Genomic DNA, 26910 nt, shown 5'->3' on the forward strand with positions numbered 1-26910 from the left:
TAATTAAGGTTTTAATATATCTTAAATTGTTCTAAAACAAATGGCAGTTTTGTCTAAACTAACCACATTAGTTGAGTTTAAAAATTGTATCAAATGATATCTTATTGACAAGTGAAAACAACATTTGCGACAAAATGTGACCTGTGTCTGTGTGTGTGTGTGTGTGTGTGTGTGTGTGTGTGTGTGTGTGTGTGTGTTTTCCTTCTGCCTGACAACATTTGATACCAGTGGCCAGCGCGCGCACAGACGCATGCGGCTCTATCTTGTCAATATGCTGTAACCTTCTGACTCCGCTGCCATTGAAAACTTTTTAGCTTTTGGACACATTTCCAGTCAGCAGGAAAAGAGGCAGAGCGCTGACGGGTCAGAAGACGTAAAATCCATGGTTATGGACAGAGACTTGTTGCATGTGGGGACAGTAAAACAGTAAAGGTAGGTAGAAATGAGACGACTGCAACTGCGTTTTGTCTACTTTTCTGTTATTTCTCTGTTAGCTGTTTCGTGCCAGTTAACAATTGTTGCCAATTTGTTTGTCATGTGTTGTGAATTGACAGCGTGGTATTGAGCTATTTCCAATATGGGCGGGGACAGCTGTGAGTAAGCTAGCTGCACTATGAATCATAGCTCTTGTATTAGCTGTGGCAGAGGGATCAGGTCCGCACTGATAAATTAAAGCTGGGTAAATTAATGCTTTCATAGGACTAAAAACGTAACTGTAAGTCAATTTATTTATTTTAGTTAGTTCTTTTTTTTAAATATTTTAATTGTAGTTTAGTTTGTAAAGCCTTTTTTTAATTTAAGTGTTTACCGTGTAAAGCATGGCGCAGTCCATGCATTGCCTTAAAATAATTGACATGTCTCAAAAAGTAATCAACACTGTTTCAAAGTTTCATGCTACATAATTCAATTGCTGTTCCATAAAAACAAGCCTTTGTTTACCATACAGTAGACCAATGAGTGTACTTGCATTATGCAGTATTTTGTAACGTGCTTTCACTCCCAGAAATAGGATGATGCAGGTAGTTCAAGTTGCATACAGGACATTTATCAAAATATATTTTGCCTTAAGTTAACAGCAGTTGTACCTAAGTTTTACTCTCATTCATTCTGCCCCAGGCTGCAGTCATTTTTCTGTCTAATTATTTCCCTTTTCACTGTTCACCACACTTGACAGTGATGGATAGCAGGTTAAAAATGGACATTTTCTCCTCAGTTAGTGTATGTTGGATTGACTCAAGCATGCATGGTGTTCTTCCCTCAGACCAAAGGACCTTGGAAAGATTGTGTTCCCCTCTGCTTTTCCCATTCCGATATGATACAGTTTGTCTTCATTTTCTTCTGACTTGGACTCATTTCCATGATTTATAACCAAAGCACATCATCAAGACAGAAGTGTAGTTTATGTCAAAGTTATGCCATCATGATTACAGTCTAGGTTGCAGACGCAGGCCTTCTACCAGTGCAGCAGTACTGAATAAGCATCAACTGTGTAAAGATGGTGGTTCCCTGATTGGATGTTTTTCTTAGTCTCACCGAACTAAGTTGTCAAATATCAGTAGTCCTTCAGTGTCTAAATGTCAATTCAAGAAGCTGCCATATTTATGCACCTGGTTAAATGTTATGATGAGGTCAGTGCTGAGTATTGGCTCACTTGTGACTAGAGGTCATGCATGGGTCCATGGTTGCACAAACCATGTGGTGCAGTAATCACATGGTAGAAAAGTGGAACAGGGTACATAGATGATGTTTGATTTGTCTGTCTGTCTCATCCAGTCTCCATGTTTTTAACGTAATCTTAGATATCACAGGTTAACAGACTCTTCATGTTGGCAATCAGACTGCTTTTTATGATCCATAAGCAGAATTCTTTTTTTATATTTTATATTGCTGTGTACAGACATGCAACATGTGATCAAGGGGCAGGATTATCTGCAAAGTTCTACTAATTACGGCTGCAACTCACGACTATTTTCACTGACGATTCATCTACCGATTATTTATCAATTAATCGTTAAAAAAAAAAAAAAAAAAAAAAAAAAAAAAGTCCGAAAGTGGTGAGAAATGCCCATCACAGTTTACTAAAGCCCAAGGTGGCGTCCTCACATTGCTTGTTTGTTTTAACAGACCAACACTCATTCACACAAATTCAGTTTATGATCACATAGGACAGTGGTTCTCAAACTGGGGGGTGTGTCCCCTAGTGGGCGCCTGGAGTTATAAAGGGGGCATGGTTCTGCTGCACTGCTAGTAAAGCATGGACACGTTTGTGAAATGCCTGCCAGGTAAATGTAGGGCAGATGATGATTCAAACAACACCACAACTACCAAAACAAAGGCAAGAAAATACGTAGTGGTGTCCACAATTTGATCCAAGGAGCCTGATTCATCTGCCAGTCTCCCAGTTGAGTCACATTGTGTCTCGTTGAAAGTTGAAAGATTGTTGTTTACTTTTCTCTCGCGAGAAATGAATTGAAAAATATTTGTATCTACAAAAGGGAGTGGCCCCTGCTGAGAAAGTTTGGTAACGACTGACATAGGACAAAGGAAAAGCAGCAAATTCTCACATTTGAAAAGCCAGAACTAGTAAATGTTGGTATTTTTGCTTGAAGAATTACTGGGAAACAATTCATGTCATTCAATTGACTAGTTGATTGAGTTATCTTTTCAGTCATACTAGTAATAATACTCATATTGTGATTACATTTTCATCTGACAAGGCCACAGTTGATTTGCCTTGTAGAAATATCATCCAAATGACACATCTATTGTGACTGATGTTCATTACATTTTAAAGCTTTTTCTTTTCTTAGGGTGATCTCACATCCTCTGAATGATATATTTTACGGACATCTTTATTGACACTGTGGAATATCTTGTTTTGTTTTGACCCAGTTTCTTTTTGCTGCATTTTGTATTTTCAGTCACTGACCTGAGATGGAACAGCTGTGGTCTAATGATTCACGTTTAGAATTAATTCTGTTTAAAAAAAAAAAGTGTGGTAGCACAGCAGGAATACTGCAATGTATCATGTCTGCAGCAATGAACAGAACAAGTTTTATTCGCACATGTACCAGATTCCCTACTGTACTGTACATGTGCTTCACGTTTACTTTAAGACTTGACTTCAGAGGAAAGTTCTCCAGTCTGTTCTCCTCACTTTTGAAGTTACATGCTCCTCCAATTACTGGGGCCATGCAGTCTCCCCTATGGTGTCCTTGGACAGCTCTTTGAGTGCCTGAAAATGTTGCGGACCATTAATTCTGGATTGTCTTCATCTGTTTGCATAATTTTCCCTCCGTAACCATTTTCCTCCCACATTTTCACAGTCGTTGCTCTCAGGTTTATTTTTTCTCTTTTATTAATGTTTAAGTCTTCAAGAGATTTCAATTTTATATCATTTCTTCAATACCACTGACAGTTGTTAAACTTTTACACCAGCCTGTTTTATGGCATACAGCCTGTCAGCTGTGTACTGTACACAGCATGTGTGTTTTACAGCGTGCGTGCTGATGTTGCCTATTGAAAGTCTTCACCTGCCAGCATAAAGGTTTACAGATGTATACAATGATATTTTCTGTTCTCTTATTGAACTTTTCAAGGATATATAAAGACATAGACACAGCAGAGCAGTCAGTTGACAGAAAATTAATTTTGTGTAAAGAAAAGGGGTGTTTCCTTTGACCTTATGCGTTTTTTAGTTAGACTAATTTGCTGTCAGGCAGGAGGTTGTTTTTGCAACTCAGGCAGACTCCAGAAATGAATTTATCCAAATAACCAAGTCCTCCTGGGCAATGGAGGTTGGGACACTGAAATGGCCCTGGTAGGCCAAGCAGCCTTTTGATGTCTGGAATGTTTTGGCTGACTTAGAGCAGGCGACTGGAGTGGAGGGATCATTTTCACTGACCCATGGGATTTTTAACCATTTTCATATACTGAGAACAAAACAAAGTGAGGAAAAATGCCTGAGCTGATTTGCATCGACTTTGCTATCAAAAACTGAGGTGGAAAATGAAGTGAAACTGATTTAGTGGGATCTTTAGTTCTTTCAGAACATATTTGTTGTCACAACATCATTCATGCTAACATGTATTCTTAAAGAGTTTCCAAATTGTGGGGCGCCTGGTCAGCTCACCTGGTTGAGCGTGCGCCCCATGTATAGAGGCTCAGTCCTTGTCGCAGCGGCTGCAGTTTCAGTTCTGACCTGTGGCCCTTTGCTGCATGTCCTCCTCCTCTCTCTCCCACTTCCCTGACTTAATCTGTCCTATCAATAAAGGCAATAAATGCCAATGGAAAAAAAACTGCATGTTTAGAGAGCTTTCAAATTGTTGCTATTTGGCTTGGCTCTTGGAAAATTTGGCCATATAATAAAAATGTCTTTCATTAGTGCACTCTTAAGTGCTAATTAGGCGATCATTTGTACTGCGGGCAAAGAAAATACACTATACTGATTGTACACTTCCATTGTATAAAAGGCCTCATTAGATGCATGCACTGTTGGTATATAATTTGTCATATCCAATATTTAAAGAATCACCACAGTACTTACATTAATACAAAATAATTCATTTTTAATATGTTGGATCCTCTTAGATACTTTAATTACAACAACTAAATGCTATGCTTTTATTAAACAAGCCCGAGGAAAGGGAAGTGCAGGAAACCAGGCGGTCTTGAGTAACGGGGCACTTGAGCTTCCAGCGTAATAAATAATTCACAGGTCCTGTGTGATGAGCTGCTGAGGACAGAAATCCCTAATGACAGCTTTTTATAACCTATGACTCAGCTGGCCATTACGCTTCTGACATCCTTACACAGACCACATTCCCTTTGCATGCTCAGTGCTCACTCTTCTCTCACTCCGCACTGCTTCGCCTACAGCATTGACAAAAAGGAGTTATATTACAAAGTACTATATACAGTCTCTTAATGAAAGAAATTGAATGGGAAACATATTAATATTAAATTATTGCATGTTGAATGTTTCACTTTGATACAGCGCATCCATGCTGTACAACTGTTAAGGTTGTTCCCGAACAAAATATATCTATAGTAACTTGTAAGAGTTGTTTTTATTTTGTTTGGCAAGTGTCTTTTCCTTGTCGTTTCTCACTTCTGTCCAGGAATGTGTCTTTTTACAAAATTAATTCATCAATCAGTCTCCATGTCTTCCTTCTAAAGCAGTTTGTCAAGTGTGAAAAATGCTGAAAATGTGAATTACAGTGATTTTGATTGAAAGCATGTGGAAGGTTCACCTTTTAAAATGTGCGTTACAGGTTATTAATTTCTCCCCATTGTCATTTCCTTTGTTAGGTCCATGCAGGAGGGATTGGGCTCACCTTAACGCCTGCTGCTACTGCTGTGTATGTGTGAGGTAAGAGACTGAATAATTGAGTTCCTCCAGTCGGCTTTAGGCCTGTGACTGATCAAGTGTTCTACTGTTTGATTGGCATAATGGCACCATACCCCCCCAGGTAAGGTCAGTTCGAGCAACATCTGGGTCTATTATGTATTATGCAACTCCCAGTATGAAAGGCAAGGTCTCATATGGTATTGGTTGATATCATTATTGTTATCATTTCCAAACCCCAGCTCTCACTAAGAATAGGTGGTTAATTTTAGATACAAAAAAGATCCAATTACTCAGGCCTTTGCTTGTGCTTGTCCCCCGAGTTAGTGCAGGGAAATAAATCTGGTGGCCTTGATTAAGTACCTGACAATAGAGTTAGCACAGCACTAGTGGTTTATAGTAATATAGCGGACATGGGCAATTAGGCCCACCGAGTAATTTACAGTACTGCTTGCAGGTGGTGACCTGGTATGAGCTTGGGACCACCTCAGTAACAAATTAGATCGTATAGGCAAGCAGAGTAGCAGCTATGTAGGACTTCCAAATAAAGCAAAGCAATCAAAGATTATAAAAAGCTTGACGCATATTTTAAATTTGCTATGATTTTGTTCTTGTGTAAGGAATAACATATGGCACTGGGTTTTTCATCCGTAATTTTCTGGAGAATGAATGATCACTTTTATACGTTGTTGATCTTTTTACGTCAGCGTGGACCGCTCTCCTCTCGCTGCTACCTATTAATTATGAAATACTGTAGGTCTTGCCCATTTCATTTTTACTACTTCTTCCTGCTGAACTTGGTGTGAAAGGCTGCTGTTCTTAAATAGGTGTATTAAAGTAAGAGTGGGGAAAGTTCCCCTAGCACCCACTCTCTCAGCATGATGTCATCAGAGTCAAAAAGGCACGGCTGAAGAAAAATAGCTCGTTTCACACATGATAGACACCTTAACACATGGAGCAAATGGAGCGGGGCATGTGGCTACTTCTTTTTACTACAACAGGACACACAGCACAGGCCTTTATAACACACAAATTCATACATTCATAGGTGTATTATAATCGTTGGACTTAATCTAGTATTTAACATTTTAGATATATTTGTACAGTATGTTATCTAAAATGAAATTTGCCAGTGATCTTGGTAATTAGAGTATGATGACCCACACTATAATAAAAGTCCATGTGCTAGATTATCTTCTTTTTATATAATATTTTATACTCTGCAAGATCTTCTTAATACTTAAGTTTATTTCTATACCATTTATTAGATACTGCTTTTATCATTGTACTGTACTATACTGTGTGTAACAGTGAAGAAAAACAGTGCCCTCTCCTGCCTGCCTGCCTGCCTGCTTGTTGTGTCGCCCACAGATTAAAACATTACTTCAGGTTTTCTGTAGTTTACAGTGTGCAGACTGGTGTTCTGTCTGTGGCTTATCAGCCTCTTGTACAGGTCAGCAACTGGGCTGAGTGGCAGGACCCCTAGAATAACTCTGACCACCAGTATCCCCACTGTCAGCACATAGGCCTTAGTGTGAGCTGAAATCCTCAAGGCCACCATAGTATGTATGGTAGTTGCCTTGCTCCCCAGGATGGACTAATACTGAGCTGGTTTCCTCAGCAAGCCTCTTTCATTTAATAGAAGACATGTCCTGTGCAGCCAATGCAGTTTCTTCCTGTGGAGCACCTTTTCACCTCTTATTTGTGTTTGTGACCATACACTACATTTAATTTAAATGTATATCTTTTTCATGACAAATAAGTCATGATGTTAAATAAATGGTCTATTATTATTTATATCTTATAGACAATTGTTATGTTTAGTCTTTTGTTGCCAGTCAGAGCAAGCGCACTGCTACATGGGTGTGGAGGCATCCATCCATCTATTTTTATGTGTGTCGTTCATTCATGACAAACACCCTGCAAATAGGGAGAAAGGCTAATTGGCATAGACTCCAATGATGTAAGCAGCACCACGCACCACTAACCGATGTGTGTGGTCCACCAATGCTTGCACTATTACTTATTCACTGCTGTGTGACTATTACTACTAACTATTTTAGAGCTCCAATCCAAAAGAAATAAACAGTATACTTGTGCTACACCTGCAATGCAACTTGCTCTTGAAGACAGACGATGTGAGCAGCATAACATTTTTTTTTAGTTTTTTTTCCCTTGACAGAGAAAGGATTAGTTTTGTTGAGCTCAGCTATTATTTCTGTGACCCTCTGTCAAAACTAATACATGAGCAATAATTAATATATGAAGCCTGTCTTTCATGGGATGATTGCCTTTTCTATTTTTGATAGATCATGTGTGAGCATTTGTTAGAACAATTATCATTCCTGTTTTTTTATTATTATTTTTTTTTATTTGTAGAGATGCTTTGTATAAGACAATAATTGAATAAGTTCTAACTATGAGTGCTATTTCCATTCACCCAATAAGGAAATGTTCTCTATGCTATTTCCACAGATGCAAGTGTGAACTTGCTGGACTACTGGCTCAATATTTAGCATTTCTACTACTGATGTTTAATCTCTCATTAGCCTTTAGGTGACATGAAACAGCATCAGCCTCAATCTTGTGTTTGCCAATCACAGGCAGGTTGAGTGACGGGCACAGAACAGCACATCCCTTATGTAAACCTTTCCTCTACCAACACCAAATTAGAGTGGCTGTTGCTACATGCTGCCGCCTCCTGCTTCTACACAAATGAGAAAGTAAGCACTCCAGTTCAGAAGTTCACATTTTGGATGTGTGCCGGAACTACTTAAGGCCAGTGACGTTTTTCAAAGGGAACAGGTGGTCAGAGTGACATAATTCTGGCTCACTGTTAAGATCCTTAGACATTAGGCCCTGTTGCACTGCCAGAAGTGTTATTACTCTGTCAACATATATAAGCGTGAGTTTATCTGACTTGTTACTAATGTGATCTGATAAAAATGGAAAGACAAAATTAAGATACTGACATGAATACGTTTTTACACCTGCTTTTATACCTAATATATATTTCTACAAACAAACAAATCACTTTTTATGCATGCACCCATCTTTGACATGTCTCAAGGCTTGGCTGAGAAAGACATTTATTCTTATACACTGTTAACTACTGGCACGTATGCGTTAGAGTGGAATGCCATTCAGAATGCAGAAAATATATTTAGTTCTCGCCAACAGACAGCAAAAGGCACCAGTGGGTCTAGCCCGTGTGTGAGAACAGTTATTTCCGTCGCAGTATGGACTTTCAATTACTGTAATCTGCTGCTTGACGCCTTCAAGAACATCAGGGCCGATTAACTATGTAGATACATCAAATGTGATACCGGTGGTACATATCATACATTATGAAAACTGTTATATTTGACACAAAATGAATTACTTTTCTGTATAATTTCAAACAAGGGTGTTAGTTTGGGAATATATTACAAATTAAGAATTTACTCTTGCCTTGGTTTCTGTCCCGTACCCTTCATCCATAGCTCAGTTGTTACTATAACACTACCTTATACTACTACCTTATGCTGTATGTGGAAGCAAGGAAATGGGAAATCAAATGTAAATGATATGCTTTCCTTTGGTTTGATAAGAAACTGTTGCATTTAAGAGTTAATAAATGTACACTAACCGTTTGACAGATTTGAGTTATTATGAGTTTCTTTAAGCCCATTAATAGGTAGGTGCTTATGGACAGTGGAAATACCCCACAGCTGCAGTCTGGCTGTTGCTCCATATGTGATCCTCCTGTCAGACCCTCTGAAAACTCTCAAACTTCACTACCATGCAGACACAGTCTCTATTGCAGCCGTGTCCAACTAACGTTCTGTGTGCATAATGAATCTACAGATATTCTGCTTTTACTCACAATTAGATTAAGATAAAACATTGTTGACAGTCCCTTAGTGCTTAACATGCACTTACTGTATGTAGTGATGCATGGTGTGGAAAATGCATTTCTTTAAGCTATTTCTACTACTATTAGTGACATTTAGGGTCACTAAACATTCTGCATGGTTTTATTTTGGGAAACCCTGTGAGGTCTGTGCTTATATTTGGTGGAGGTTTTACCTAAAGCTGGGCAAATCTCATGGCAAAGCCATGTGATTCAACAGGGATGAATGGAGAACAATGCCCAGATAAGCGAATTACCTACCTGGTAGGAACACACAAGGGCTGTGTCCTGAAGCTAGGCAACTGGCAGGCCCTCTGTTTGTATTAGGAAACAGTTGAGCAGCTCCTGCAAACACTACTTATCCTGTTTAACTGGTGTGTAATTCCTGCAAAGTTGTCATATATGTCTGCTTTTCTTGACCTATGCAAACAGTAGAGGGCAGTTTGAATGATCATTGAGTGCTTAAGTGGAGGCTTCTCTAGAAGGGCAAATAATTGGTGGTAAGAATTGTTTAGTGAACCTTTTAGTTGACAAAGTTGTATTGTTTATCTTGGCGTAATCTGAATAACAGAGTTAGACTGACACATAAAGTAAATTATTTGTCTCCTACTAAATTATATTGTTTAATGCCAGTATATGTCTGACTAGAATGTTTGAATTGTAAAATCGGATTAGGTGATTGGATTGGATTGATTGGATAAGGCAATAAGTTTATTATAATTTAGAAAATAATTGTGCAAATGAAATATAAATAATGTTTCTAATATAACACAGAAAGCAAAAATTACCTGTTAAAAGCTTAACATAAACATGTTATAAACATAATGGGCAAACTGCCTGCCAAATGCCACTTTATTGAGCACAATTGGACTTCAAATTAAATACAAATATGGATTAAAACAATGACATTTTTACACATACAGTATTTGTTTCTCATAGCACTTCAGCTTTGGAACAAAATCCGTCTGGTTTGACTAAAATGATGAAAAATTCATGTCTTAGTCATATCTCTGATCTGCTGCCATGAGTGAACAATACCTTTACCGTCTGTCAGTACTCAAACTTTTTAAATGTCCTGGAGGAGTTCTCGTTCAAGTCCCAAACCTACTGAGATCTCTAATGAAGGCTTTACCTTCCAGGCAAGCATATTTCTCCGAATGACAGTAATTTACATATGATGTATTTAGAGAAGAAGAGGGCAGGCTAATTCTATTTAGAGATTTTCCTTTGTTTTAGGAGTCATTAGCAGCTAGCTCAAATCTAATTTTTACAATTTCATCAGGCCATCTTGGAAAGCCTCTGTGAGCTCATCAGAGAGGAGCATTTATTGCTAAGTGTTCTCTATTGCATTAGCACACAATAAAGCGGTAGAGGGACTGCTACAGACGTTTATGTGGAATCCAGTTAACACTCCGCCAATTCGTTTTTTTATTGGGACACAATCAATTTTTATTCATTTTAAAGCCAGAATGCTTTCTTTCATTGTGTGCCTACCCCAGCTTATTATGCCCTAAACTAATTACTCAGTTGTTTTCACAAAATGCTAATGTTTATGTTAAAGATTTCCTCTTTGAAATGCAGGCCTGGCGTGCATATACATAATGAGAGATTTTGTACGTTCTAATGGAAGTCTGTCACATATGTTCTTCATTATTACACACTTCCCACAATGTTTTTTTACGCATAATAATTGCATTCATTTAATTTGTAGAAGTCTGGCAATAACAATAAAGTCTGAGTAATAACATAGTGTGGCATATTGAAGGGGGTTAAACATAATGCAGCTTTTGAGAGTTTGTTACCTTTCTTAATTCAGTAGATACACATTGTAGTGTGTATCTATCATGGATATGTACATTTTATATATTATTGTATTTAGAACTTTAAGCGACGATTTATTTTGGTGCTTGTGCGAATAGCCAAGAACTTGATCCATGTGTGGTGGAATAGTAGCCAAAGACGTCTCAATTGGAGCTTGATGTGTGCATATTCACTGCTGTGTGATAATTGGAGTGCTTAAGTGCTCCTGGAGATGAGACAAACCCAGATACCCTCTTCCTCTTCAGGCCCTGCTCTCATTCACCAAGAAGGTCTTTAATGGCTCCCATTTGACTCTGATATCATTTATTGTTTGGTATCAAATGTACACCTTGTACCCTTCACCATTTGCACTGAAGCACGTTTGACCTGAACTGTAATGTAGGCAGCAGACATCAAGTCTTACTCGTTTCCCTTCGTCCTCCAACCTCTAGCCCTCTGCTTCTTTCCCATCACTAAAATGCACAGGCATCCTTTATTTGGTATTGCATTTCAATATGCACAAACAAAGAATATTCATAGCTGCGTCCTCAAATGACAGTCAGTGACATTGCTCAGCGTACAGTAAATGTGTATGGGCTTGCGTGTGTGTGGGCTTTCCGTATCCGCGTGCAGATATTTTTCTATTCTAGTTTTGGGAGTTGTCCTGCAGTAGGCTCTGGAATGCTTTCAACACATTGATGAGATGACAAGTTATCATTGATCTGTCCTTACTTAGTGGGATCCATTAAATAATGTATGGGCTCCTGTGCATTACCAGTGCACTCTCCTGTCCTCGACCCATTAGAGGAGTAGGGCATGGGGCCCTAGTGGCTCCAGGCCCTCAGAGGTCCTTGGGCTTTCATTTAATTAAATTATCCTATAATGAAAACTCCCATAATGAGATTAATTTTAATTATTTATCAGCGGCCGATTTGAGGGAAAGGCTGCATTAACAATGCATGAAAGAGCTTAACATTTTTCAATTCATCACCTTTTCCTTTTGTTAAAGGTGCAATTTATTAAGTGCTCTGCAGCTGCTAGAGGTGATGGTGGTGGAGATATGGGCGACCAGGCTCAGAGGTCAGTCAGTAGGGCCGCTAAAGTGCTTGACTGTCATTTGAGAATGTGCATTATTTTGCTAAATTAGCATCACCACAAAACATTTGGTATTATGCATTCCCTGGTGTGTTTACATGCATTCATTCATTCTTTAGTTTTCGTAAAAAAGACTTGTCCACTTAGTGAAAAAGGAGCATGTCACTGTTTGGGCATTCCTCACATATACAATGATGTTCTCTTTAGTTTCTTAAAACTTGATGTATTTTATAATAATACTTAAAGGCAGAGAAGTAATCCAAATTCTGCCTGTAATTCTCTGCTGATGTTTGTACACCTCCATCAGGTTGGCATGTTGATTCCCCTTGTGTGAGCACATTAGAAGACTTTGATGGCTGGCCAACAGAAGAGGGGAAGATTGTGGACTGTCACACAGTGTGAAATTGTAATTAGCTGGCATGGAAGTGTGCTTATTTGAGTTCTCGGGAAAGAGAGATAGCAGTACAGTTAAGATATGTAAAATGATACATTGTTGAAAACAATTACCTTTTTGTGATTTAAATCTTCCAAATTTTTGTATCAACTGACAGAAATATAGGCAGGCCGAAAAGTGGCCTAGGGCAGGAGGCAAGAATGTCATTGGAATGGTAAGCCGAGTGCATTTATCAGGCCTTCATCAATAGTTGATTAATAATTCAGGCAGAGTCTGGGGCTTCTTTAGGGCAGGGTTTCACCTAGCTTGTCATTTTGTAAATTGCATTGTCATCATGCAATGGATGGGCCAGGCAGCTGTGAGAGTCACAGCTGTGAATGTAGGTTGGCCTTTGGGATTTTAGTAGCAGGTACAGGAAAGGTTTAATCCCGATGTGGTGGAGTTGTAATCGGGTATCCACAACAAATGCAGTGTGGAAACAAAGGGCTTCCAAAGAGGCCTAGAGAGAAACAATAGAAAGACAGTTGAAAGCACCTTGCTTGCCAAAAAAACCCAAAATATTAAAGCTTCTGATGTGCATAAATAATCTAAAGCAGACAGAGAAAAGGATGAGAAAAACATTTATGGCTGTTACATAACATGCAGAAAAGCATGTTTCAAGCTCAGCACTCTGGGCACAATTGTAGTCAAACAGATCCATTGCTTTCCACTTAAGCTTGGCTTCAGGATTAACAATATTACCCAAGTTGAAATGGAATTAACTATTCAGATAGTGGCTTTTTGTTAAACCACCAGTCCTGTCCTTTGACAGATTTCCACCAGATACTTCCCCTGCCTTACAGAAAACAAAGCATTCTTTCCATTGTGAGTTCTTCAAGGTACCTTGGCCCAGGTGCAGCGTTAGCAGAACAGCCATGGCCAGTGAATGAGCAAACCCGTCAATTACCCCAAGCAAGCTCTCTGATAACTCCCATTCAACAAAATGAGCCTTCTAATTGCCCTGACCAGTATTACCTGTTTTGCCTCCAAAAGTGCACTAGTCTTCCACATTGTTACCTAGGCAACTGGAAGTTTTTGTGACCTATAAAAAGTTGCTTTTCTGTAACTGATCCGAGGCTAGGCGGTTGTTTATTTCCATGGCAGGCTGTTGAGCTATTTATAGGTCTATCTAGCTGGTACGAGTAGGCACAGAAAGCGTTACCAACAATTGTATTCATTCATTTAAAAGAGAAGTCCTCTTTTTGGCTTTGGATTGACTGAAAGTCAACTAGAGAGTTGACTGGATGTTTTGAGAACAGAAAACACCTGGGGCTTTAGCAATTGAGTCACAAAGTCAAGAAGAAGAAGGCTTCACACTCTTCTCTCATTTTCCCACTGTCTGCTTTTTCCCCCTCAATGCAGAAGTGGATCCTAGTAACAAAACGTAATGTTTATTTTGGAGACAGAGGCAATGCCCCGGATGACCGGAATTTCTTTGTTGTGGTTTTGTTTGTGTTCTTAGCAAAGACGTGCAGAGCTGCTGGTATTGATGATTCATATGTTCATCATCAGAGGTCCTCGGCAGTTCATCGCGCTTCCACTCACTGTGTGCAATTTTAGCAAAAGGTTAATCAGGGAACCCTTCATAAAAAAGTGATAATTTATCGCTGATTCACAGGGTTGAAAAGGCGTATTAATTATCAAAGGTGTCAAGCACAAAGTTCAAGAAGAGATCTCCCTTAAGGCATTTGGCAGCTACATCAAACTTAACTCAAATTTCAAAATCTGTCTCTAACTTTTAGGTCTATTCACTGTCTTTATATGCTTAAAACCCCAATTCCAATGAAGTTAGGACGTTGTGTAAAACGTAAATAAAAACGTTTGCAAATCCTTTTCAACCTATATTAAATTGAATACACTAGAAAGACAAGATATTTAATGTTCAAACTGATAAACGTTATTGTTTTTTTGCAAATATTCACTCATTTTGAATGTGATGCCTGCGACACGTTCAAAAAAAGCTGGGACAGGGGCAACAAAAGACCTGGGAAAGTTGAGGAATGCTCAAAAACACATGGTGAACAGGTTAATTGGAAACAGGTGAGTGTCATGATTGGGTATAAAAGGAGCATCCCCAAAAGGCTCAGTCGTTCACAAGCAAGGATGGGGCGAGTTTCACCACTTTAGGAACAACTGCGTGAGCAAATAGTCCAACAGTTTAAGAACATTTCTCAACGTACAATTGCAAAGAATTTAAGGATTTCATCATCTACAGTCCATAATATCATCAAAAGATTCAGAGAATATGGAGAAATCTCTGCACGTAAGCAGCAAGGCCAAAAACCAACATTGAATGCCCATGACCTTAGATCATGGGCATGGGCATGACCTTAGATCCCTCAGGTGGCACTGCATTAAAAACCGACATGTAAAGGATATAACCACATGGAACTCAGGAACACTATGGAAAACCATTGTCAGTTAACACAATTCGTCGCTACATCTACAAGTGCAAGTTAAAACTCTACCACGCAAAGCGAAAGCCATATATCAACAACACCCAGAAACCCGCCGGCTTCTCTGGGCCCGACTTATCTGAGATGGACTGACCTTAAAGTGGAAAAGTGTGCTGTGGTCTGACGAGTCCACATTTCAAATTGTTTTTGGAAGTCATGGACGTCATGTCCTCTGGGCCTAAGAGGAAAAGTTCAAAAGCCAGCATCTGTGATGGTATGGGGGTGTGTTAGTGCCCATGGCATGGGTAACTTGCACATCTGTAAAGGCACCATTAATGCTGAAAGATTGGAGCAAAATATGCTGCCATCCAAGCAATGTCTTTTTCAGGGACGTCCCTGCTTATTTCAGCAAGACAATGCCAAGCCACATTCTGCACGTGTTACAACAGCGTGGCTTCGTAGTAAAAGAGTGCGGGTACTAGACTGGCCTGCCCGTTAGTCCAGACCTGTCTCCCATTAAAATTGTGTGCCGCATTGTGAAGCACAAAATACGACAATGGAGAACCTGGACTGTTGAGCAACTGAAGTCATATATCAAGCAAGAATGGGAAAGAATTCCACCTACAAAGCTTTAACAATCCTCAGTTCACAAACGCTTATTGAGAGTTGTTAAAAGGAAAGGTGATGTAACACAGTGGTAAACATGCCCCTGTCCCAGCTTTTTTTGAACATGTTGCAGGCATCAAATTCAAAATGAGTGAATATTTGCAAAAAACATCAGTTTACACATTAAATATCTTGTCTTTGTAGTGTATAGATTGAAAAGGATTTGCAAATCATTGTATATTGTTTTTATTTACGTTTTACACAACGTCCTAACTTTATTGGAATTGGGGTTTGTAGTATATTGTAATAGAATTACCTCTATTTTCGCAGTTCCATTTGCTTTTTATGTGCAGGTTGCTGCAATTGTTTCATATTGTTCCTCAGAACATGTCCAGGGTTCTGTTCAATACCTGTAGTTGCTGCCAAATTAGAAAATGGAAAAAGTATATAGAAAAATGTAAAACATTATTGCTTCTTGATAACCAAATGTGGATACAGAAAGAACCTTTAGATTCAACAGAGAAGATTTAAAGATGGTAGACAATAGATGGAATGAGATGGACTTTTAAAAGAGGTGCGATATCAATAGGAATCTATTTAGTGTATGGACTAGATACATTAACTTAACTAACAATCAATCATCCCTGTCTTTAAAGCTTTTTAATGCACGCAAATCTGGCCTGTCAATACATTTTCACCATCATGCTCACTCTTAACATTATATTGTTGTGGTTATTCACCTACCTTAGTCCGTTTGTTACTTCCCCCCTGAAATGCACCTTTTACTGTACAGTTCTCGTCACGAGTACTTTTAAATTCCAGTAATGCTGCTTTGCAACAAATACAATTATACGATAGAAGATGACAAGTTTACAAGAATGACGTTAAGCAATTTATGGAAAGGACACAACAAAATTGTTTTTGCACTTCGACTTTATTCTCTAATGGACATAAGATGACTTGTCCTGCCTGGAGGAGGTTATGCGATGTTTTTCTCTTTCACATTTTGCTTTTATTGTTGATAATCTCTCTTTTTTACCGTAGCAAAAAGACAAATTGTTCAAGAGCACCATGTAGGAGCATAAACCAGTTGTGTTATCTATAGCACAAGGTCTTACATTGAAACAGAGCAATATTGTACACCAATATGTGGGTTACTGTTATAGAAAACTGTAAACTATGAGACTAAAATCACTTGTAGGCAGTTCTGTCTAGATGAGATACATCATATTTTCACACAAGTACAAAGGGAGAGTGTGCTATAAGCAGGAGTGCATTGCAAATTCCATTTCCTCATAGAGGAAGTAACCTTTTAGCAGGGCCACTGCTGTTCCAAACACATCAAGAAGAAACAAACATGGAAAGTTGGCATATCATTTAGTCCATTTGGTTCTATTGATGTCTTTCACAATGATATGTTTGTCCAAATGAACTGCATTAGGAAGCTGCAAAGTCTGAAGTCTCAAGAAAGTGGACAATTAGACTGGATTGGACAGAGAGAATTGATGTTTACTTTAAATTATTTATTGTTGTATTTGTTATTTCCTCCTGGTTTATAACCCACTGTTAGTGGTCTCCTCACTTGGATGATGCAGTCTTTTTTTTTTTTTTTTTTCATTTGTAAAGTAACTTGGACAGCTCTTCCTGTTCTTTGGATATTGATAGCGTGCAGTAGTGCTCTAGTAAAAACAATAAATGAAAGGCTGTCTCCGTTGCTCACGATGACTGCAGCGACAAGTACCAGACACATGCATAGAAGTCACCAAGAGGTACTTTGGGCTAAGGTATTAGCATATACGTCAGCACTCTCTTCGCATAGTCTTAAACTGTGACTATCCCATTGGTTATTTTGGAACGTCTTGTCATGCTTTCCTCTGACATGATTGGAGGCACCCACTGGTTTGGCAAGCTGCTAATAGTTCACACTGTCTTTAAGGCTGTGAAAAATGTTGCAGCTCAGCATGTTTCCTGCTGTTCCATAAAATGAGTGACATTTGGTGCCTAGATAATCCAAGCTTTGGTGCACATGTAGAAGGAGGCCGGGTAGACAGATAAGCCCAGCTGTTAAGTCTGTCCAGGAGTTTAACATTACTGAAAACTGGTGTCCAATGGGAATGCCCATTCATCACTGCAAATATCCCTGCTGTGTTCACTTACACTTGCTACTTAGAGAACAAATGTGGGTGTAGGTTAAATATAAGTTATTTTCCGGTCTGTAGTATTTCTGTGTTATATTTATTTAGGGATAGATAGCTGATTGGTAATACTCCAGGCTTAGATAGCCTTGTCCAAACTCTTGTATCGTCCTTTGGCACACACAGTACCAGAACTTGAATGTGGAAGCATATTCTGTCAGTGAGACAAACCACTGGTTTGCACACCACTGCCTCTTTAGTAACTGTATTTAGTATCTAAGCAAAGCGGCACAGACCCAATCTAAGTGGCTTTCATCTGGCCAATTCAAACAGACGTTTGACCCCAGACATTTGCCTAATGTGTTTTTGTTACGTGGACTCCTGGCTTCACAAATGTCACAGTGGCTGGACTAGTGGGGGGTTTGGTTAGTGACTCAGGGGGTTGGGAGTTGGGCCAGGGAGGGGGGGGGGGTACAGGAACAGGGAGTGAGTCTGAGGGGGTGGGGTTGCAAGGCAGAAATTAAATCTATAACCTCTGCATTCTGTACTCTAACCCATTGGGAGTTGGTGGTTTGGTGAACACAAGTTCCAGTGATGACCAGCCCCTCCTTCCTTATAAGCCAGGCCAACTACGAGCCTGCTGATGAGCTCCCCGGCCCCCGGCACTCTGCTGACCTGGGCCCAACTGAGCAGGCAGCTGTGGAGTAGATGGGGAGTGCCACATTTCTGGCCGCCCGGGTTGCGCAAGTCAGAAGCGGTCCCAGACAGTTGGGGCAGCCCTGACAAATGCTGCCATTAGAGTGGTGCTGAAAATTTATTACCAAACATATTGGTATTTTAGGGTGCAGCTGACTTAGATTTAGTGGCATTGCTGATGGGGCTCTGTCTTTAAACCAGAATACCAGGTTACTACTAGAAAGTCACACCATCCATTCACTGCCCTCATACCAACTACTTTATTTATAATAATCACTGATATCTGCTGAATTTGATTCCTTAGCAGTTGTAAGCTTCGAGTTTGCAGCTATGGAATTAGGGAAAGGAGGCAGAAGATGGCTCGTTTTTAATTTACAGGAAACCACTGCAACTTAAATCTAAATGTTGTTTTTTTTCTGTTTGTTTGCAAATTGTCAAATTGTAGGGCAGCTTTGAGAAGAAAGAGCAGGAAAAACATGTACTGTGTGTTCTATCCAGTGAGCCTTCATTTATGGTTGCCATTTGTTTGGTTTGCATTGTATCTTTTTTATCTTTGTCCCTTTTCCAATTTTTAGAATCACTTCAAACTGCACCAGTGTTATGCTTCATCCAACACTGAATTCAGTGTATTTAGGGGAGAGCATGTATCCACTGTTTGTGTTATGCAGAATAGGTGAGCCATACTCTACAGTATGAAAGCTTTGTTGTTTTGTTAGAAATTGGTCCATCCGACATTCAGTTTGATTGCAGACTACTGTGGCCTGACAAAAGCAGCTTAACATAAGAAGAATGAACGGAGAGAAACAAAAAAACTCCTTTTTAAATGAAGCATATCTAAAAATGTGTATTTGATAGTATTTAATCACAGATATTTAGTCTAAGATCCTTGCCTTTTTGAATAGTTTTAAATCACAAAAGCATGTCAAATGAATTTGAACAAAGTCCATATGGTGTGTCAGAAAAATTGAAAATCATCTCTGGTGTAAGTAAAACAGGCCAAAGATGCTGATCAAAATAAGTAGCATTTGGCTCAAATCTGTTCTGTTTAGTGCATTACAAAATCCTTTCCTCACAAAGCTGCTCAGTTTTTGATGCACGTTTTTTATCTATTGAGAATCACACAAGCCTAGCTGGTAACCAGACCACAGCAGTAGATTTAGATGATGACATCAATTGGGGCTCCAAAAACACTGCAAACCTTGTGGATAAATATTAATTCTAGGTGTTCTAAAATTAAGGGTATTCTGCACCTGCATGCATCTACTTTTTGCCTCAAAGATTTTGGATCCTGAACTATCTTGGATAGCTGAATGAGGAGACACATTACATTTACAGAATTATTTCTGCCCCCACATACATGCGTATTGTGCCTTTTCTTAAATCACATTTTGATAAATAAATCAGATTCTATGGAAGACAAAACAATTCTAAATATATTGAATAAACCATATTTATGTGACTTTATTAAGCTGAATTTACTCTTCTTTTTCTCTTTATCTTTTAACAGGCTATATATTTGAAGTGTAATGCCCGCGGTGATACTTCCAGCCATAGTGATGTCTCATTCTGAGTAATAGGTCTCTAAAGTGTGCTTGTTTGCCTTTTTTTGGGGCCATTGGAGAGCAATAAAGTGTCTGTCTGAGGATTTTCGGGGTCCTCATAGACTTTCTCCAGGTGTGCCTCACTGGTCATAAAGTACAACTTGTCTCTCATGGTATATGCATTGATAAATGTGTCCGCTGAGTGTTCTTTAATCAAATACTACTTCGCATGCACTGGGATTTTTAATTTTTCAAAGACAACATTTAGAAATGATTTTTGTCATTTGTAAGTTTTGCCTGCACCGAGCACCAAGTGTGCTTGTGTTTTGTATTTCCTTTTACATACACATGGGTGTTTTACTCATTTCAAAGCATGTTCTCCTTTTTAGTTTTGAACCAAATGGCTACAACAATAAGGTCACTCTGTTGATTTGAGTTTGTGACGTTCACTGAGGTTAACCATTTCCTTTGTTCCTCGCTTTTTGTGGAGGAAAGCTCCAAGTTATTTTCATGTTAAGGGTATGCTGTGTTTACTTTAATGACTGCTCCTCGGTGAGGCAGGCCAACCTGATGTTTGTTTATAAGGAATTCTGGCTTCACTCGAAACTTTCATTCACCACTTGAAAGCACTTGACTTGCTACTAATTTACCTTGAGAGACTTCAAAATTATCTGTCTGCACTGTCACAATCTTTTTTGTGGTGGCAACTTGTCATCATCAAAGTTTTTCTTTAGAGTTAATGAAAGCCTGGTAGATAGATGGGTTAATGTTATATCATTTATACTTGAATTCTGCATGCAGAAAGACATCCTAAACTTCAGGTAACATGTTTTTTGGGCCTCAAAATTATGTTTGTTGCTTTTTGATTTTGCTTTGATTGCTTTAGCTGTCATTATTGCTATGCAAGTTGCTTTTATGTTAGCTTTACAGAGTTCACATGAACACACAACGGTGGGAACAGCACAGGAATGGAATAGTATTGAAAATTATCTTGACTTTCCCTTGGTCATCAGCGCTGCTTTACTTTACCAAGGATATGTCACCCTGTACAGCTCAGTTATTTTCAACAGGAAACTATGCACGTTGAATAACTCAGGAATATCCAGTACCTAGCACTTACAGAGCTCTTTGACAAATTGCCATCCAGCAAACTTAATGTCCCACTTGTGTCAGGGGCAAGACTGGAGGGTGGGAGGCTTGTGTAGTTAAGGTCTTTTTGTATGTTTCCCCTTAGTAAATAAGTGAACACTTCACCTAGTAATGCCTGTAGAAATATATAAAAACTGTTATTTTATCCAAAGTTATCCCAAGTTCAGATTTCCCTTCTTGGGGGAAGGTTTGAAGCCTAATGCTCTGCTGAGACCTATGTCAAAAAAGGAACTTGATCCCCCCAATGTGTAACATTGTATAAACACTGTAGTAGTTCTACCCAAACAAATATATGTGCATATGAAAATATTGCAACTGTGTCACCAGGGTGTTAGCATTTTGTTTCATCTGTACCATTTGATCCCTTGTCACACCGGTCCTGCACCTTTCACACTGTTTATGTATTCCTTGTCAAGATAAGCAAACTCACTTCACTGAGATGCTCCCCTTTGTATAACAACAGTGGAAAAACTCACCAGTTTGGGATAAAACTAAAACTTTCCAAGCACTAGGATTCCAGTTAGATGTACATTAACCCTCCATTCCTTATCTCAAAAATGGAATCAGCCATTTGAAAGTGAGTCTATTGTCATGTGTGTGAGAAGCTGAGTGGATAACCTGTTGGCAGTGGAGGACAGTGCAGATCTCTCTTCACTCTAAATTGCAGTCAGGCATCCCTGCAACCCCACATGAGGACCATTGAGTCCAATCAAGATAATCCTTAATAAAGAACGGCTTCACATTTAATCTTAGCTCACTTCTCAAATTTCTTACTTGATATAGTTTTTGGCAAGTGATGTTTTAGCGCTGCTGTCAGTCGAACAGTATCAGTGCATCTTTTGTTAAGCTTCCATTTGGCAGTTGTAGAAGGTTCTTTTAGGCTAAGTTTTTATCTGTGCAGAAGAGATTATTATATCTAATGAGGTTTTCTTATGTTGAATATGTCTCAGTGCCTCTTAAACTGTAGTATTTTATGCAGTTTATGTGAATATTTTTCATAAAAAGGTAAACAAAAAAAAGCTTAATGACGTGCATCATTCCCAGACTCAACAACTCAACATCTTGACAATTTAAATTCAAATTTAAACCTACATTTTAGACGAGATTGTTTGCATTGAACAGCATTTCATTTAATACTGTGGAACGTGAAAATAGTGATCATTAAACATCATTAGTAAAACTGCTAGGTTGATTGGAGCCTTGATTCAAAACACACCATACAGCACTGTATGCAGGAGAGTACAAGGAAAATCTGAGTTGAGATCGTTGTTGAGACATAAACAACTCAGGATAATTATACTGTGAAATTTGAAATTAACTCACTTGCAAAATGACATCTCAAACTAATTTTGAACAGCTGCTTATTGAAATAGAGAGTGACAGAGTAAATGCAGTAACTCAATTGCCAAGTGTACCCCTCCGCTATTAAAAATAGTTACTTGAGAGTCCCAAAGCATCTATTAGTCAATTGAGTTATCAAGAACCTGTTCACTGTGCAATATATTGCATGCTTCGATATTGAAACGTGAGCCTATGGATTTACCTGTGGGCAGTTGGTTTGGAAAAGGAGGTAGCACTTGCATTTCCAGCACGTCCACATCATTACTGCACTGTATTTAAATCAGGAGCAGTGCAGCTTGACTCTATTTCTGTCAGCTCCTTATTGACTACTGCTACATAGGTTGGTTGGTTTTGACCTGCTTTTAGAATAGAATGTGAACTCTACCGATGATCATGTAGAAATGGACTTATTAGTTTTTTTTTTATTGAAACAATATGCCATATAATAAAAAAAATATTTGAATGTTCTTTTGTAGTGATATACATGACCACTTTTTTATTTCTTATCATCACCCACTGACTAACATGCAAGCAGTGCATACATAGGCCAACCGCTAACACAGTATACTATTCTTCTAGCCGTGGGTGTTCTTCTTCTGTCACCACCTCTTTACCATAGTAAATGTATGATTTCCTCTTTCTTGGTAATCATTTTTCAGTATTACAGTCGGTATTTGACCCACAGTTTTATTATGTGGAAATTAAACAAATGTTGAATGCTCCATTGACCTCTCAATCATTCATTACACAGATTTGATATTTTTGAAAAAACAAATGGCATGGCATATTGAAGCAAAAGCTGTACAAGCCTCGTCACCAGCTTGAATAAATCACCAGTTTGAGCTCATCAGTAGCAGTATGGCCTTGTGTAGCAGCTTCGCACAGTTGAAATAATAACCTGGAGCAGACAGAAGGCAGTCATTACCTTGCACACAGACGCGGCGTGTATGTGTTGACGGAGGACTTCCACTAGACTGCCGTGGAGACGGACAGAGCTGAGCCGCTGGGCCGCTCTTAGACCTCCGGCTTCCCATCACCTAAGCTAATGACCTAAGCCCTTGTTTACCCTCTGAAGTCCCTCTATGACAAAGAGAAGTCCAGCCGCGACCTAACACTCACACGAGAGAGCAAAAAAAATGTGGTTTGTGATGAAAAAGAGCATAACAAAAACAAGAGAGAAAGGGGAGAAGAGAAGAAAAGTGTGGGCCCTTGGGGTGTGTGAGCAGAGCCTGGTGTTCCAGTGGCAGCCTGGTGGAGAGAGCTGCCATTTCATTGTCTTAGTCTCCACTGATACAATCTGGGGAGCGCTCTATTGCTTAAAGCTGTGAGTGAATGACATATGGGGAGCTGGTGTGAGGCACAACTCCCCCGTGCCTCCTCCAGACCCAAAGTCTTCCTGTGAGAGAGCACCGAGCAACTTTTCTGCTTTTTCAAACGGCAGCAGCCTCCCTCTCCCTCCCTCATTCACTGCCTTTCTCCCTCCCTCCCTCTCCCTCGCTCTTTCACTCTCTCTCTTTTTTTCCCTCTTCCTCAGACACTCACTAGTCACTGCCTGAAGCAGTAATCGGACAACTCTCTTTCTCACTAGGACCGGGTCTCCTGAGATACCGTGCGGGGCTCCATGGGTTCCAACACCTAAAATGAAAAAGAAAAAAGTAGTCTTGTAGTTTACTTTTATTGTGCTACAGATTCTACCAACACCTGAAGAACTCTTTTAGAAAGTTTGCTGTCCGTTTTGCTGGACTGATCGATTTCTGTAAAAGATTTTTTTTTAAGAAGATATAAGAAGGGATAAACACACAGGGATTCAACCATAATTGTAGTGAGTATAACTTTAATTTGTGCATGATGTTTGATATGTTGTATGTTTTGTCTTACCCATTTTTTTGTATTTGTGTGTGTGTGTGTGTGTGTGTGTGTGTGTGTGTGTTTGTGGAATTATCTCCTTTTTATATAGTACATTTGAATCAGCATAATTTCAGATATATTTCTCAATTAAAGCATTCATATTAACAGAGCAGTAGGAGTAAACATTTAATTTCTCCACTTATTTTGTCATTAATAGTTGTGGTTTAAAACAGCACCTACTACATTTTTATTGTTGTAAGAATTGTAATAATGTAAAGCTAGCGCAAACATTTCTAATAATGGTAATATTAACCAAAGAGAGAAGCTTTAATCTTCACAGGTTAGCTGCAATTAATTTATGATGATAGATAAATAGAATAAACAATTCTTCCTGATGGATGTTTAGTTTTAATTTACAAGCGAAAGTAAATGCAACTCACATCCTTATAATGAAGTCAATTAAAAAATATAATATGATGTAATTTAAATAACAATGCATAGCATATTAGAGTGTATTTGATTATTGCTTAACATCTTAATATACGTCCTGTTTTTTATAATGCGTTACACACAGTATGAGTCGAATAGTTTTAGAAATGTAACAGTCCAATTTGTCTGCAATTATAAATGACATTTGTATAAAAATATCCCCTAAAATTGCCATCTTAAAAATTATGACCCTAAAATTTCTCCACGCAATTAAAAACATGTTTTTAAATTGCAAAAAGGACTATTTTGTTAGCATGACAGAGTTATATCCTACATACAAATGTATACAAATTCCCCTTTGAAATATGGGATCTTCCTTTGCTTGGCCCAGTTTACATTTTTGATCAGGCTAGGAAAACATGTTGGTCCCTGCAGGAGTCCCTTTCTGACTGGCAGAACAAACAAAACCAACACAGTTAAAGCAGTTGACATCTAATGCCATCTGCTGAGGCCAGGAATGCTGCGAGGAGACCTGAGAGGCTCTCAGCTTCTGACCGAGACAACAGGCCTCGACTCCCGGCCGTGCTGCATCTCGGCTCGCCAGTATTTGGCGTAAAGATGACTCACCCGCTGTAATCACTAGCCTCTCTAATTGAAGGATTTTCTGGTTTAATGTTCTCTGTATGATCACAGGCTTACATCACAAGTCAGGGAATTATTGTGTGTGTGAAGGGCATTTCATCTCAAATTGTGCTTTTCTTTCCTCTTTCCTTTTTCATCCTCTCCTGTCATTTTCAAACGCCTGCCCTTTTTGGTGTTTAGAAAGGTGTGTGTGTGTGTGTGTGTGTGTGTGTGTGTGTGTGTGTGTGTAGATGAAAGAAAGGAAATGGAGAGGTTAGGATAGGCTAGTGAGCCAGCCTGCTTGCAGAGTGGCCTCCGCTCCGTGCAGACAAACATGACAGTGTGTGTGATCGCCTGCTGCAACCATTCACTCACACAATAACCTTATTTATCCAATTAAGAGATAATGAGCAGGCTGATTTGGGGCTGTTTACACTGTGTATTTGCTTTACGCTGGAAGAGATTAGGGTCTTTCTGCCAGACTGCGGAGCTCCATGCATGTGTAGCAGCACTGTGTACAATCAGGAGTGGTCGGCAGTGACGGTGGCATTGTTTGCCCAAGGCCTGATGCCTTCCGTATAGATGTGTCTAGCATGCTGAGCCCTTGTCCTCTTCTCTCAGAGAGGAGATTGAAAATGGTGAAAGACACAGAGGGCTAATTGATCCAGCCTCACTGATAGAGCTATTAGTGAGGAAAAGGGAGAGGGGGGAGAAAGAGCACGAAAACAAGAATCACCCAGTATGGGCTATTAAGTAGCTCATGCTGGGTGATTAGTGGACAGGGGTTGTTTACTAAATACAGTGGGCTGTTATTTTGTTAACACACCACTGTTTGAATGTGAAAGATGTGGCTGAAAGAAAATTGAAAGATTTCTTGTTTATTGCCATTACTTGTGTGTGTGTGTGTGTTTGTTTGTTTGTAAATGGCAATATGTTTACATTGTGCAAGATAACAGGAAGCCGCTGAGCTGAGAGTCTCAACAGAAATTGTATTTTAAGGGATTGAACTGCAAATGTGCCTATAGTTCAACGTGCCTCTGTACGGATTACATATTTGTTTTTTCTAAAAAAATAAAAACTAAAAAAAAAACTACATCTTTATTACCTTGTGCAATGTAGATATGAACTAAGCAATTTTAGAATTCCCTCTACTTCGTAACTTGCATAGATAATCATTTCATTAACATTCTAGATCACTTCTTCACATTTGAGAGAATAAGAGTAACAAGCCACAAGCATTAAATTGATATAATCCTTAAGATTTGTCACTGGACTTTCTTTCATCTTTGTGTTGCAAAGCCTCTCTCGTTCTGCGGTGGTCACGGTGGTAGGCAGGTTGTGATAAAATGTGCACCTTAAATTTAGTTTGATGGCTCCTCAAAGGCGAACTGGCCTTCTGGAAATAATTTTGAAGGTTGAAGAGCATAGTATTAACAGATTTAACGTAGCTATTGAGTGAATTGCTGGAGCACCATGTCAGATTGAACTAAATGAGAAAGACAAATTGCACATCAGCACACAGCACATCTGTTAATAATTGTACTTTTAATTACAGACGAGTACAACATTTTGTTACATGTG

The 26910-nt window shown here is 39.0% G+C and overlaps 1 protein-coding gene across 7 annotated transcripts in view; it reads left to right on the forward strand.

Moving 5' to 3' along the window:
* Positions 1-204: 204 nt before the first annotated feature.
* eya1 (EYA transcriptional coactivator and phosphatase 1) overlaps positions 205-26910 on the forward strand; it is a 63807-nt gene continuing 37101 nt past the window's right edge. For 3 of the 7 annotated variants that reach the window (XM_078280851.1, XM_078280852.1, XM_078280853.1), the window contains exon 1: positions 5315-5371. The gene's annotated coding sequence lies outside the window, so the exon portion shown is untranslated. Of the gene's footprint in view, positions 433-652; positions 716-5310; positions 5372-23981; positions 24254-26910 lie in introns of those variants that run through there. The other 4 variants (XM_078280840.1, XM_078280850.1, XM_078280841.1 and 1 more) reach the window with 4 other exon arrangements.

Source organism: Sander vitreus, chromosome 22, assembly GCF_031162955.1.
Source record: "Sander vitreus isolate 19-12246 chromosome 22, sanVit1, whole genome shotgun sequence".
In the NCBI taxonomy this organism is placed as follows: domain Eukaryota; kingdom Metazoa; phylum Chordata; class Actinopteri; order Perciformes; family Percidae; genus Sander; species Sander vitreus.